The following is a 15,622-nucleotide window of genomic DNA, read 5'->3' as shown; positions in this document are numbered from 1 at the left end:
ACAACATACCAGAATCTCTGGGACACATTTAAAGCAGTGTGTAGAGGGAAATTTATAGCACTAAATGCCCACAAGAGAAAGCAGGAAAGATCTAAAATTGACACTCTAACATCGCAATTAAAAGAACTAGAGAAGCAAGAGCAAACACATTCAAAAGCTAGCAGAAGGCAAGAAATAACTAAGATCAGAGCAGAACTGAAGGAGATAGAGACACAAAAAACCCTCCAAAAAATCAATGAATCCAGGAGTTGGTTTTTTGAAAAGATCAACAAAATTGACAGACCACTAGCAAGACTAATAAAGAAGAAAAGAGAGAAGAATCAAATCGACGCAATTAAAAATGATAAAGGGGATATCACCACTGACCCCACAGAAATACAAACTACCATCAGAGAATACTATAAACACCTCTACGCAAATAAACTGGAAAATCTAGAAGAAATGGATAATTTCCTGGACACTTACACTCTTCCAAGACTAAACCAGGAAGAAGTTGAATCCCTGAATAGACCAATAGTAGGCTCTGAAATTGAGGCAATAATTAATAGCCTACCAACCAAAAAAAGTCCAGGACCAGATGGATTCACAGCTGAATTCTACCAGAGGTACAAGGAGGAGCTGGTACCATTCCTTCTGAAACTATTCCAATCAATAGAAAAAGAGGGAATCCTCCCTAACTCATTTTATGAGGCCAACATCATCCTGATACCAAAGCCTGGCAGAGACACAACAAAAAAAGAGAATTTTAGACCAATATCCCTGATGAACATCGATGCAAAAATCCTCAATAAAATACTGGCAAACCGGATTCAGCAGCACATCAAAAAGCTTATCCACCATGATCAAGTGGGCTTCATCCCTGGGATGCAAGGCTGGTTCAACATTCACAAATCAATAAACATAATCCAGCATATAAACAGAACCAAAGACAAGAACCACATCATTATCTCAATAGATGCAGAAAAGGCTTTTGACAAAATTCAACAGCTCTTCATGCTAAAAACGCTCAATAAATTCGGTATTGATGGAACGTACCTCAAAATCATAAGAGCTATTTATGACAAACCCACAGCCAATATCATACTGAATGGGCAAAAACTGGAAAAATTCCCTTTGAAAACTGGCACAAGACAGGGATGCCCTCTCTCACCACTCCTATTCAACATAGTGTTGGAAGTTCTGGCTAGGGCAATCAGGCAAGAGAAAGAAATCAAGGGGATTCAGTTAGGAAAAGAAGAAGTCAAATTGTCCCTGTTTGCAGACGACATGATTGTATATTTAGAAAACCCCATTGTCTCAGCCCAAAATCTCCTTAAGCTGATAAGCAACTTCAGCAAAGTCTCAGGATACAAAATTAATGTGCAAAAATCACAAGCATTCTTATACACCAGTGACAGTCAAACAGAGAGCCAAATCAGGAATGAACTTCCATTCACAATTGCTTCAAAGAGAATAAAATACCTAGGAATCCAACTTACAAGGGATGTAAAGGACCTCTTCAAGGAGAACTACAAACCACTGCTCAGTGAAATCAAAGAGGACACAAACAAATGGAAGAACATACCATGCTCATGGATAGGAAGAATCAATATCGTGAAAATGGCCATACTGCCCAAGGTAATTTATAGATTCAATGCCATCCCCATCAAGCTACCAATGAGCTTCTTCACAGAATTGGAAAAAACTGCTTTAAAGTTCATATGGAACCAAAAAAGAGCCCGCATCTCCAAGACAATCCTAAGTCAAAAGAACAAAGCTGGAGGCATCACGCTACCTGACTTCAAACTATACTACAAGGCTACAGTAACCAAAACAGCATGGTACTGGTACCAAAACAGAGATATAGACCAATGGAACAGAACAGAGTCCTCAGAAATAATACCACACATCTACAGCCATCTGATCTTTGACAAACCTGAGAGAAACAAGAAATGGGGAAAGGATTCCCTATTTAATAAATGGTGCTGGGAAAACTGGCTAGCCATAAGTAGAAAGCTGAAACTGGATCCTTTCCTTACTCCTTATATGAAAATTAATTCAAGATGGATTAGAGACTTAAATGTTAGACCTAATACCATAAAAATCCTAGAGGAAAACCTAGGTAGTACCATTCAGGACATAGGCATGGGCAAAGACTTCATGTCTAAAACACCAAAAGCAACGGCAGCAAAAGCCAAAATTGACAAATGGGATCTCATCAAACTAAAGAGCTTCTGCACAGCAAAAGAAACTACCATCAGAGTGAGCAGGCAACCTACAGAATGGGAGAAAATTTTTGCAATCTACTCATCTGACAAAGGGCTAATATCCAGAACCTACAAAGAACTCAAACAAATTTACAAGAAAAAAACAAATAACCCCATCCAAAAGTGGGCAAAGGATATGAACAGACATTTCTCAAGAGAAGACATTCATACAGCCAACAGACACATGAAAAAATGCTCATCATCACTGGCCATCAGAGAAATGCAAATCAAAACCACAATGAGATACCATCTCACACCAGTTAGAATGGCGATCATTCAAAAGTCAGGAAACAACAGGTGCTGGAGAGGATGTGGAGAAATAGGAACACTTTTACACTGTTGGTGGGATTGTAAACTAGTTCAACCATTATGGAAAACAGTATGGCGATTCCTCAAGGATCTAGAACTAGATGTACCATATGACCCAGCCATCCCATTACTGGGTATATACCCAAAGGATTATAAATTATGCTGCTATAAGGACACATGCACACGTATGTTTATTGCAGCACTATTCACAATAGCAAAGACTTGGAATCAACCCAAATGTCCATCAGTGACAGATTGGATTAAGAAAATGTGGCACATATACACCATGGAATACTATGCAGCCATAAAAAAGGATGAGTTTGTGTCCTTTGTAGGGACATGGATGCAGCTAGAAACCATCATTCTTAGCAAACTATCACAAGAACAGAAAACCAAACACCGCATGTTCTCACTCGTAGGTGGGAACTGAACAATGAGATCACTTGGACTCGGGAAGGGGAACATCACACACCGGGGCCTATCATGGGGAGGGGGGAGGGGGGAGGGATTGCATTGGGAGTTATACCTGATGTAAATGACGAGTTGATGGGTGCAGCACACCAACATGGCACAAGTATACATATGTAGCAAACCTGCACGTTGTGCACATGTACCCTACAACTTGAAGTTTAATAATAATAAATAAATTTAAAAAAAAAAAAAAAAAGAAATCTCTATGCAGTGGCTTAGTAAGTTCTCACTATGTATCTATGTGGTAGGTGTCATTATGCCAATAAGGTAAGAAAATATAGCCTATCGAGGAACTTTTTAACTGGGAAACCTTTTGAAAAAATTTAACCCAATGGTGAGTTTTGTGAAAAGCTCCATTTTATGGTTTATCCTATATGAATAAATAAATCCAATATATTTAAAACTTATGAATAGGAAAACTTACAGTTATTATTCATTTCATGAAAAGAATAGCCAGTGATTAGACTTACGTGGTTAGCATATGTAACAGGGTTTTTTTGAGTTACATATATTTAATGTACATATAATTTTCCAGTTAAACACTTGCAAAAAGTTTGGCATTTCTACAATAACGCTGTTAATTTTCTATTCATTTTGATTACTTAGGAGATTGTCTTAGTCTGTTTCCCGTTGCTACAATAGAATACCTGTGGCTGGGTAATTTATAAAGGAAAGAGATAGTCTATTTCAGCTCGTGATTCTGGAGGCTGGGAGGTACAAGATCAGTTAACCACTTCTGGCTGGCTTCTGGTAAGAGCCTCATGCTTCATCATAATATGCCAAAGAAGCAGAAGGGGAAGCAGGCAAGCGCAAGGAGACAAAACATGAGAGGCAGCCTCACTTTACATAACCACCTGGCCTCGCAGTAACTAACCAGTCCTACAGAGTTAGAACTACTCCTTTGAGAATGGCATTAATTTCTCTTAACAACCTAATCACCTTTCTTTTCCATGCTTTTACTTCCTCCTCAACACCGCCACACTGGGGACCAAGCCTCAACATGAGTTTTGGTCAGAAGAAACCACAGCATTCTGTTCCTCACTCCCCAAACTCATGTCCTTCTTACAATGCAAAATCTTCCCATCCCCCAAATCTCCCAAATCTTAACTTGTCCTGCACCAACTTAAAAGTCCAATGCCCAAAGTCTCATCTGGAGACTTTGAAATCAAAACAAGTTATCTATTTCCCAGATACAATGGTGGGACAGGCATAGGGTACACATTCCCATTCCAAAAGGGAGAAATAGGCAAGAAGAAACAAAGAAGAAAAGGAGTAACAGGCCCAAAGCAAGTTCAAAACCTAGCAGGTTAGACATTAAATTTCAAAGTTGGAGAAGAATCTCCCTAAACTCCATGCACACTAGGGTTGGAGGAGGAGCCCCGAAGGCCTCAGGCAGCCCTGCCCCTATGGTTTTGCTGGTGCAACCCACATGGCTGCTCTCATGGGCTGGAGTCTGATGCCTGTAACTTTCCCAAGTAGGCATTACCACCTGCCAGTGACTCTACAATTCTGGGGTCTCAAGGGTGGCCCAGCCCTTGTGGCTCTACTAAGCATTACCCTAGTAAGAGAACTCAGCAGTGGTTGCACCCCTGTGACAAATCACTACCTAGGCCCCTAGGCTTTTCAATCACCCTCAGATATTTAAGTGGAGGAAGTCACACCTCCATAGTTCTTGCATTCTGCACATGGAACTGCCAAGGCTTAGTTTGTACCTTCTGTAGTTTGAGCATGAGCCACATCTGGGCCTGTTTGAATGAAGATGTGGTGCTGCCAAGGTTTACAGTTTGTACCGTTTGGAGGAACAAGCTGAGCTGTACCTGAGGCAGTTAAGCCACCACTGGCTGAGGAGTCCTGCTCCTGAATGCAGAGAGCAGAGAGACCCTAGCCTACCCTACCTAGGCTCAAGGTAGCAAACCCTTGCTGCCCTCAAGATCCTGACATTCTCAGACTGTGATGCGGGGAGCAGCCTCAAAGATCTCTAAAATGCCTTCAGGGTTGTTCTCCCATTGTCCTGATGATTAGTACCAGGTTCCCTTCTAGCCATATTAATCTCTTTAGCAAATAGTTTCTGGGTATTGCTGTGATGTACTCTATATTTTATTATTACTTTATTACGTATCTTAACTTCTCTACCAGAATGTAAACTAAGCTCAAGAAAAGAAACAGTGTTTTCATCCTTTACAGTACCAAGTACAGTGCTTTTCACTTAGCAGATCACAGTAAGTCATGCTGAATTAAATTGCTATTTCTTTAGAGTCAACATCTATGTATGTGAGATGAGCAGACTGTAGTGCAACAATTTCTCATTTTAATGGTGTTTAAGAACCTTTAAAAGTTGTAGCATGATTGATTCAGATGCAGAAACACAGCAGTTGTAAAGAGGACTAAAATAAAGGGACTGATTGCCCTTATTTTTCAACACAGGGACAAAGTCTTAGTTTTGTTTTAAACTTTTTATCTAATTCATATGATGCCTCATAAATGTTTACCAATAATAACAGTAACAATTTCATGTAGAAGTCTCTCTTTTTTACTTCTCTTATCTCCAAGGTTTTTATGCTTAAAGAAAAAAAATATTGATATGGAGTTGGCCAACATGACTGAATAGAAGTAGCTAGTGTACGCCACTCTTATGAAGAGAAATGGAACAGGCGAGTAAATACAGCGCCTTCAGCGGAAACATCCAAGTACATGCATTGGAAACTCATCAAGGAAACAACCTGACCAGGGAGAATGGAGAAAAGCAAGGCAGGATGACTGCCCACCCAGGAGTCACGTGGAGCCAGGAGAGCCTCCTCAGCCCAGGGAAGTGGTGAGTGAGTGAGCAACCCCTGGGACCCACGCTTCTCCCACGAATCTTTGCAACCCTTGGGTCAGGAGACCCTCTCATGGACCCACTCCATCAGGGCATTCAGTCTGACATGCAGAGCTACATGGAGTCTTGGCAGAGCAGCCACTCAGGCACACACACAGCCCCAGCAGCCTTAGATACCCAGGCTTCCTAGCAAAAGCAGCTGCAACTCCAGCAAAGCAGCTGTAACTCCAACAAAGCAGGAGGTTAGACCCCTATACATGTCCCTAGGAAAGGGGCTGAATCCAGGGGGCCAAGAAGTGACAGCCTGCAGGCCTTGTTTCCATGGCATCTCTCAGGATAAGACCCACTGGCTTGGGAAACAAGTCAGCCACTGGTAGCAGCATTACAGGTCCCTGAGATGGAGCTCCCAAGGGCAGAGACAGGCCACCATCTCTGTTATTTCACAGCTTTAGTCATTGTTGCCTTTGGGCTCTAGGGAGTCTGAGTTGACTAGGGACTGCAGTGGTTTCCTGGCACAGCCCAGAAGCTATACGGAGAAGCAGTCAAACTTCTCTGGAATCAGGTGGATTCCAGATCCCATTTCTCTTTACTAGGCAGAATCTCCCGGCTGGGGTCTCTAGTTACCCCCACTGGTGTTTTCCAACCCACCGATTTCAAACTTCTCTGGGAAAGAGGTCACAGAGGGTGGGGTGGGCTGCCATCTTTGCTGTTTGATAGCTTTGGCCATTCTTGCCTTTGGGCTTTGGGCAGTCTGAGGCAACTGGGGGATGGAGCAGACCCCAAGCATAGCACAGCTGCTCTATGAAAATGTAGGCAGACTGGGCCGGGCGCGGTGGCTCAAGCCTGTAATCCCAGCACTTTGGGAGGCCGAGGCGGGTGGATCACAAGGTCAGGAGATCGAGACCATCCTGGCTAACACGGTGGAACCCCGTCTCTACTAAAAATACAAAAAACTAGCCGGACGAGGTGGCGGGCACCTGTAGTCCCAGCTACTCAGGAGGCTGAGGCAGGAGAATGGCGTAAACCCAGGAGGCGGAGCTTGCAGTGAGCCGAGATCGCGCCACTGCACTCCAGCCTGGGGGACAGAGCAAGACTCCGTCTCAAAAAAAAAAAAAAAAAAAAAAAAGAAAACGTAGGCAGACTGCTTTCTTAAGTGGATCCCTGATCCTGTTCCTCCTCACTGGGCAGGACCTCCCAACTGGGGTCTCCAGCCACCTCCTACAGGTGTGTTTGGACCGGCAACAGGTCCATACCTCCCTGGGACACAGCAAGCTCCCAGAAGAAGGGGCGGGCCACCATCTTTGGTGTTTTGCAGACTGCACCATTGATAGCTTCAGGTACTGGAAAATCCAAGGTGACTAGGGACTGGAGCAGACCCCCAGCATGCTGCCGTAGTCCCACAGAAAACTGGCCAGACTGTTTGTTATGTGGGTCCCTAATCCTGTATATCCTCGCTGGGCAGGTTCTCCAGCTGGGGCTATTGAGCCAGTAGCAGCAGTTCTGCAACTCCCTGGAGAGAGCTCCTAGTGGGAGGGACGGGTTGCCACGTTTGCTCTCTCACAGTTCTCACCCTTGCTGTCTCTGGGCTCTGCAGAGTCTGTGGGAAGCAGGGGCTGGTCTGAATTCCCAGCACAGAGCAATCACCTCATGGAAAAGTAGCCACATTGTTCTCCATGCAGGTCCTGGTCCTCATTTCCCATTCACTGGGCAGGGCCTCCCAACCTGGGACTCTAGTGCACCACCACCATGCCCCTGCCTGATCACTGCAATTAGAGGCATAAGCAGCCCAGCATTTCTCTGAGGAGGAAATCCCAGAGTCAAACTCCATCACTACAGTTGTAGTGGTACCACCCTAAGAGCCCTCAGGCTGGGAAAGGAACAAACGGCCTAGTCACTATGCTGGCACCTCCAATATACCACAGTCACTATATGGAGAGGAGTGCAGTCCCTCTTCTCTAGGAACCCCGCCCCTCCCCCAACTCCTTACCAGGCAGGGTCCTTGGCTCATAACCACAGAACAGTCACTTCATCCATGGCTGAGCATACCCACTGGTAGAGACCCAAAGTTTCCCTGAGGAGAGGCTCCCAGAGGTATCCTAAAGCCCTTCTGCCACTGCCACAGCAGCAGTTCCCTCCCTCCTGCCAGTGTTCTGGGGAAGAAACAGCCTGAGGGATACACCCGAGTTTACAGCACACCACAGGCACCATATGGAACAAATACCAGCCTCTCCTCTTGGTGAGCCCTCAATACCTTGCTCCTCAACAAGCAGAGCCCCAAGCTCATGCCAGCAGTGCAGCTATCCCACCCCACTGGCTGAACACTCCAGTAACAGCAGCTCCACACTCCACATTTCTCAGAGGCAGAGCCAACCAAAAGCCTCTCTGCCATTGCCTCTCCAGTGGTACTACCCCTGCTACCCTCAGACTAATGAAGACTCTAAGTGACTTATCCACACCTCCGACAAGCTGCAGTCAACTGAAGGAGAGGAGGCCAGTCTGTCTCCTATGGATCTCACCCACATCCTCGCTCATCACCAGGCAGGGAACCCCTGACTTGGGCCCACAGCACAGAACCCCCCCATCCTGGGCTGAGCAACTGCTGACCTTTATCTCTCTGGGGATGGAGTCTACAGGAAACAAGCAAAAGATTTTTGGTTACAACTACTATGAAGGTCCCTTTCTCTGCTTCTTCCAAGTTGAGGAGGAAACATAAACCCTGAGATCACCCCAGAGCTGTGGTGGGCAGCCTGGGAGGGCCCCAAGCCACAATCTATAGCCAGTACTCAAGTGGGAGAGAAGCCCACACTTTCAGAGCATTGAGAGGGAGCACAGCTGCAACTGCAGAAATATAGGGGAGCCACACAACTGAGCAACAGCCTACCTACCAACTGACCACTACCCCTAAGCACCACCTACTGGATCACACCAAAGCTTCAACACCAAAAATACCTTGCTAACATACCCATTGTGAAGCCAAAGACAAGAAGTGAGCTACAAATAAAGACCATGCAAAAAGCCTTGGCCTTGTGAAAACATCTAGAAAACAGATCTATTGACTGTACTCAATCTACAAAACAGTTAAAGAAACATACACATACAGAGTTGAGAAAGAACCAATGCAAGAACTCCAGCAACTCAAATGGTCAGTGTCTGTGTCCTCCAAATGATCACACTAGTTCTCCAACAAGGATTCTTAACCAGGCTGAGTTGGCTGAAGTGACAGAAATAGAATTCAGAATACAGATAGGAACAAAGGTTATTGAGATTCAGGAGAATGGCAAAACTCAATCCAAGGAAACTAAGAAACACAATAAAAGGATACAGGAGCTGAAAGATGAAATAACTGGTATAAAAAAGTACCTAACTGATCTGATAGAACTCACCCTACAAGAATTTCAAATGCAATCACAAGTAATAACAGCAGAAAAGACCAAGCTGAGGAAAGGATCTCAGAACTTGAAGACTGGCTTTCTGAAATAAGTCAGACAAAAATAAAGAAAAAAGAGTGAAAAGGAATGAACAAGACCTCCAGGAAATATGGGACTATGAAAAGAGACCAAATCTACAAATTATTGGCATCCCTCAAAGGGACAGAGAGAAAGCAAATGACCTGGAATATATATTTCAGGATATCATCCATGAAAATTCCCCAACCTTGCTAGAGAAGCCAACAGTCAAATTCAGGAAATACAGAGAATCCCTGCTAGATTCTACACAAGAAAATAATCCCCAAGACACATAATCATCAGACTTCCCAAGGTCAAAATGAAAGAAAGAATGTTAAAGGCAGCCAGAGAGAAAGGGCAAGTCACCTACAAAAGGAACCCTATCACGCTAACAGCAGACTACTCAGCTGAAACCCTATAAGCCAGAAGAGACTGGGGGCCCATATTCAACATTCTTAAAGAAAAAAACGTCAAGGGAAGCCCATCAGACTAACAGCAGATCTCTCCGCAGAAACTCTCCAAGCCAGAAGAGAGTGGGGGCCAATAGTCAACATTCTTAAAGAAAAGAATTTTAAACCCAGAATTTCATATCCAGCCAAACTAAGTTTCATAAGTGAAGGAGAAATAAAATCCTTTACAGACAAGCAAATGCTTAGAGATTTTGTCACCACCAGTCCTGCCCTACAAGAGATCCTGAAGGAAGCACTAAACATGGAAAGGAACAACAGGTACCAGCCATTGCAAAAACATGCCAAAATGTAAAGTTCATTGATGCTAGGAAGAAACTGCATCAAATAACGAGCAAAATAACCAGCTAATATCATAATGACAGGCTCAAGTTCACACATAACAATATTAACCTTAACTGTAAATGGACTAAATGGTCCAATTAAAAGACACAGACTGGCAAATTGGATAAAGAGTCAAGACCCATCAGTTTGAGTGGGTCTGCAGGAGACCCATCTCACATGCAGAGACACACATAGGCTCAAAATAAAGGGATGGAGGAAGATCTACCAAGGAAATGGGTGAACAAAAAAAAGCAGGGGTTGCAATCCTAGTCTCTGATAAAACAGACTTTAAACCATCAAAGATCAAAAGAGACAAAAAAGGCCATTACTTAATGGTAAAGGGATCAATTCATCAGGAAGAGTTAACTATCCTAAATATATATGCACCTGATACAGGACAACCAGATTCATAAAGCACGTCCTTAGAGACTTATAAAGAGACTTAGATCTCCCATACAATAATAATGGGAGACTTTAACACCCCACTGTCAACATTAGATAGATCAACAAGACAGAAAGTTAACAAGGATATCCAGGAATTAAACTCAACTCTGCACCAAGCAGAGTGATATCAGTGGGATATCACCACCGACCACACAGAAATACAAACTATCATCAGAGAATACTATAAACACCTCTACGCAAATAAACTAGAAAACCTAGAAGAAATGGATAATTTCCTGGACACTTACACTCTCCCAAGACTAAACCAGGAAGAAGTGGAATCCCTGAATAGACCAATAACAGGTTCTGAAATTGAGGTAATAATTAATACCCTACCAACCAAAAAAAGTCCAGGACCAGATGGATTCACAGGGGGAGGGATAGCATTAGGAGATATACCTAATGTAAATGACGAGTTAATGGGTGCAGCACACCAACATGGCACATGTATACATATGTAACAAACCTGCACATTGTGCACATGTACACTAGAACTTAAAGTATAATAAAAAAAAAATAAGAAACTTCAACCAAGCATTTCATATCCAGCCAAACTAAGCTTCCTAAGCAAAAGAGAAATAAAATCCTTTTCAGATAAGCAAATGCTGAAGGAGTTCATTACCAAAAGACCCACCTTTCAAGAGATCTTGAAAGAAGCACTAAATATGGAAAGGAAAAACCATTACCAGCCAATATAAAAACACACTTAAGTACACAGACTACTGTGACACTATAAAGCAACCACACAAACAAGCCAGCATAATAACCAGCTAACAACACAATTACAAGATCAAATCCACACCTATCAGTACTAACCTTGAATGTAAACAGGTTAAATGCCCCCATTTAAAAGACAAAGAGGCTGGGCATGGTGGCTCATGGTGGGCAGATCACTAAGGCCAGGAATTTGAGACCAGCCTGGCCAACATAGTGAAGCCCATCTCTACTAAAAATACCAACAATTAGCTGGGCATGGTGGCACATGCCTGTAATCCCAGCTACTCAGGAGCTTGAGACATGAGAATTGCTTGAAACTGGGATGTGGAGGTTACAGTGAGCCAAGATTGTGCCACTGTACTCCAGCCAGCCTGAGCAACAGAGTGAAAAATCTGTCTTGGGAAAAAAAAAAAAAAAAGGCAAAGTGGCAAGCTGGATAAAAAAGCAAGACCTAATAGTATGCTGCTGTCTTAAGAGACCCATCTCACACACAGTGACACCCACAGGCTCAAAATAAAGGGACAGAGAAAAATCACCATGCAAATAGAAAAAAGAAAAAAGTAGAGATTATAACCCTAATTTCAGACAAAACAGACTTTAAAACAATAAAGATTTTAAAAAACAAAGAAGGGCATTACATAATGGTAAAGGGTTCAATCCAACAGGAATACCTAACTATCCTAAATATGCATGCACCCAACACAGGAGCACCCAAATTCATAAAGCATGTTCTTAGAGACCTACAAAGAGACTTAGACTCCCATAGAATAACAGTTGGAAACTTCAACACTCCACTGACAATATTAGACAGAACAGTGAGGCAGAAAATTAACAAAGATATTCAGGACCTGAACTCAACATTGGACCAAATGGATCTAATAGACCTCTACAGAACTCTCCATCCCAAAATAACAGACAATATATTCTTCTCCTTGCCACATGGCACCTACTCTAAAACTGACCACACAATCGGACATAAAATGATCCTCAGCAAATGCAAAAGAACTGAAATCATACAAAACACACTCTTGGACCACAGTGCAATAAAAATAGAAGTCAAGACTAAAATAATCGCTCAAAACCATGCAATTACATGGAAATTAAACCACCTGCTCCTGAATGACTTTTGGGTAAATAATGAAATTAAAGTAGAAGTCAAGAAGTTCTGTGAAACTAATGAGAACAAAGATAAAAACAGTAGAGTCTCTGGGACACAGTTAAGGCTGTGGTTAAGAGGAAAATGCATAGCACTAAATGCTGACATCAGCAAGTTAGATCTCAAATTAACAACTCAACATTATAACTGAAAAAAATTAGAGAAGCAAGAGCAAACCATAAACCATTCAAAAGGTCAATGAATCTAGGAGTTGGTTATTTTAAAAAATTAATAAGATAGTCTGCTAGTAGACTAATAAAGAAAAAAGGGAGATAATTCCAATAAACACAACTAGAAATGACAAAGGGGATGTTACCACTGACCCAACAGAAATAAAAATAAGCATCAGAGGCCAGGCACAGTGGCTCACACCTGTAATCCCAGCAGTTTGGGAGGCCAAGGTGGGCAGATCACGAGGTCAGGAGATCGAGACCACCCTGGTTAACACAGTGACACCCCGTCTCTACTAAAAATACAAAAAATTAGCCGGGCATGGTGGCAGGTGCCTGTAGTCCCAACTACTCAGGAGGCTGAGGCAGGAGAATGGCGTGAACTCAGGAGGCAGAGCCTGCAGTGAGCCGAGATCGCCACTGCACTCCAGCCTGGGGAACAGTGTGAGACTCCATCTCAAAAAAATAAAAAAGTGAGCATCAGAAACTACTATGAACACCTCTATGCACACGAACTAGAAAACCTTGAGGAGATAGATAAATTCCTGGACACATACGCCCTCTCAAGACTTAACCAGGAAGAAATTGATTCCCTGAGCAGACCAGTAATGAACTCCAAAATTGAGTCAGTAATAAAAAGTCTGCCAAGCAGCCGGGCACAGTGGCTCATGCCTGTAATCCCAGTACTTTGCGAGGCCAAGGCGGGCAGATCACGAGGTCAAGAGATCAAGACCATCCTGTCCAACATGGTAAAACCGCGTCTCTACTAAAAATACAAAAATTAGCTGGGTGTGGTGGGCCGCACCTGTAGTCCCAGCTACTCAGGATCCTGAGGCAGGAGAATCGCTTGAACCCAGGAGGCGGAGGTTGCAGAGCCAAGACTGCACCACTGCACTCCAGCTTGGGCAACAAGCGTAAGACTGTCTCAAAAAAAAAAAAAGCCTACCAACCAAAAAAGACCGGGACCACACACAGATTCATAGACAAATTCTACCAGATGTACAAAGAAGAGCAGGTACCATTCCTACTGAAACTATTCCAAAAAGTTGAGGAAGAGGGACTCCTCCTCAGCTCATTCTATAAGGCCTGTATCATCCTGATTCCAAAACCTGGAAGAGACAACAAAAAAACGAAACTTCAGGCCAATATCTTTGATGCACATTGATACAAAAATCCTTATCAAAATACTTGCAAGCCAAATCCAGCAGCACATCAAAAAGTTAATACACTATGATCAAGTAGGCTTCCTCCCTGGATGCAAGGCTGGTTCAATATATGCAAATCAATAAATGTGATTCATCACATAAACAGAACTAAGGACAAAAACCACATAATTTTCTCAATAGGTGAAGAAAAGGCTCTTGATAAAATTCAACATTCATTCACGTTAAAAAAAAAAAAACTCTCAATAAACTAGGTACTGAAGGAATATACCTAAAAATAGTAAAAGCCATCTATGACAGACCCACAGCCAACATCAATGAATGGGGAAAAGCTGGAAATGTTCCCTTTGAAAACCAGCACAAGATAAGGATGCCCTCTCTCACTACTCCTATTCAACATAGTACTGGAAGTCCTGGTCAAAGCAATCAGGCAGGAGAAAGAAATAAAGGGCATCCAAGTAGGAAGCGAGAAAGACAAACTATCCTTGTTTGCAGATGACCTGATCCTATATCTAGAAAACCCCATAGTCTTGGTCCAAAAGCCCCTCCAGCTGATAAACAACTTCAGCAAAGTTTCAAGATACAAAATCAATCTACAAAAATAACTAGCATTCTTATACACCAACAGCCAAGCCAAGGACCAAATCAGAAACACAATCCCATTCACAATTGCTACAAAAAGAATAAACTACCTAGGAATACAGCTAACCAAGTAGGTGAAAGAGATCTATAAAGAGAAATCAGAAATGACACAAACAAATGGAAAAACGTTCCATCCTCATGGATAAGAAAATGAACATCATTAAAATGGCCATATTACCCAAAGCAATTTATACGTTCAATGCTACTCCTATCAAACTATGAATGACATTCTTTACAGAACTAGAAAAAACTATTTTAAAATTCATATGGAACCAAAAAAGAGCCCAAATAGCCAAGGCAATCCTAAGCAAAAAGAACAAAGCTGGAGGTCTCACATTACCCAACTTCAAACTGTACTCAGGGCAACAATAACAGCATGGTATTGGTACAAAAACAGACACATAGACCAATGGAACAGAATACAGAGCCCAGAAATAAGGCTGCACACCTACAACCATCTGATCTTTGACACAGCTGTCAAAAACAAACAATGGGGAAAGGACTCCCTTCCTATTCAATAAATGGAGGTAGGATAACTCGCAAGCTGTATGCAGAAGACTGAACTGGACCCTTTTCTTACACAATATACAAAAACCAATTCAAGATGGATTAAAGACTTAAATGTAAAATGCAAAAATATAAAAACCCTGGAACACAACCTAGGCAATACCATTTGGGATATAGGAATGGGCAAAGGTTTCATGACAATGATGCCAAAAGCAATGTCAACAAAAGGAAAAACTGACAAATGGGATCTAATTAAACTTAAGAACTTCTGCACAGCAAAATAAATTATCAACAGAGTAAAGAAACAACCTACAGAATAGGAAAAATTACAAACTATGCATCTGTACAAAGGTCTAATATCCAGCATCTTAAGGAAATTAGATTCACAAGGAAAAAAACAAAAAACAAAACCAAAACGTCATTAAAATGTCAATATCACTGATCATTAATGTCAATCAAAACTACAATGAGATACCATCTCACATCAGTCAGAATGGCTGTTATTAAAAAGTTTAAAAATAATAGATGCCGGCAAGGTTGCAGAGAAAAGGGAACACACACACTATTAGCAGGAGTCTAAATTAGCTCAAGTATTGTGGAAAGCAGTGTGGTGATTCCTCAAAGAGCTAAAAACAGAACCACCATTTGACTCTGCAATCCCATCATAGGGTATATAGCCAAAGGAATAAAAATCATTCTACCATAAAGACACATGCACACGTACGGTCATCACAGCACTATTCAC

This window comes from Chlorocebus sabaeus, chromosome 20 (genome assembly GCF_047675955.1).
Source record: "Chlorocebus sabaeus isolate Y175 chromosome 20, mChlSab1.0.hap1, whole genome shotgun sequence".
Lineage (NCBI taxonomy): Eukaryota > Metazoa > Chordata > Mammalia > Primates > Cercopithecidae > Chlorocebus > Chlorocebus sabaeus.
The sequence above is the reverse complement of the archived record's forward strand: the minus strand, read 5'-3'. Positions refer to the sequence as shown.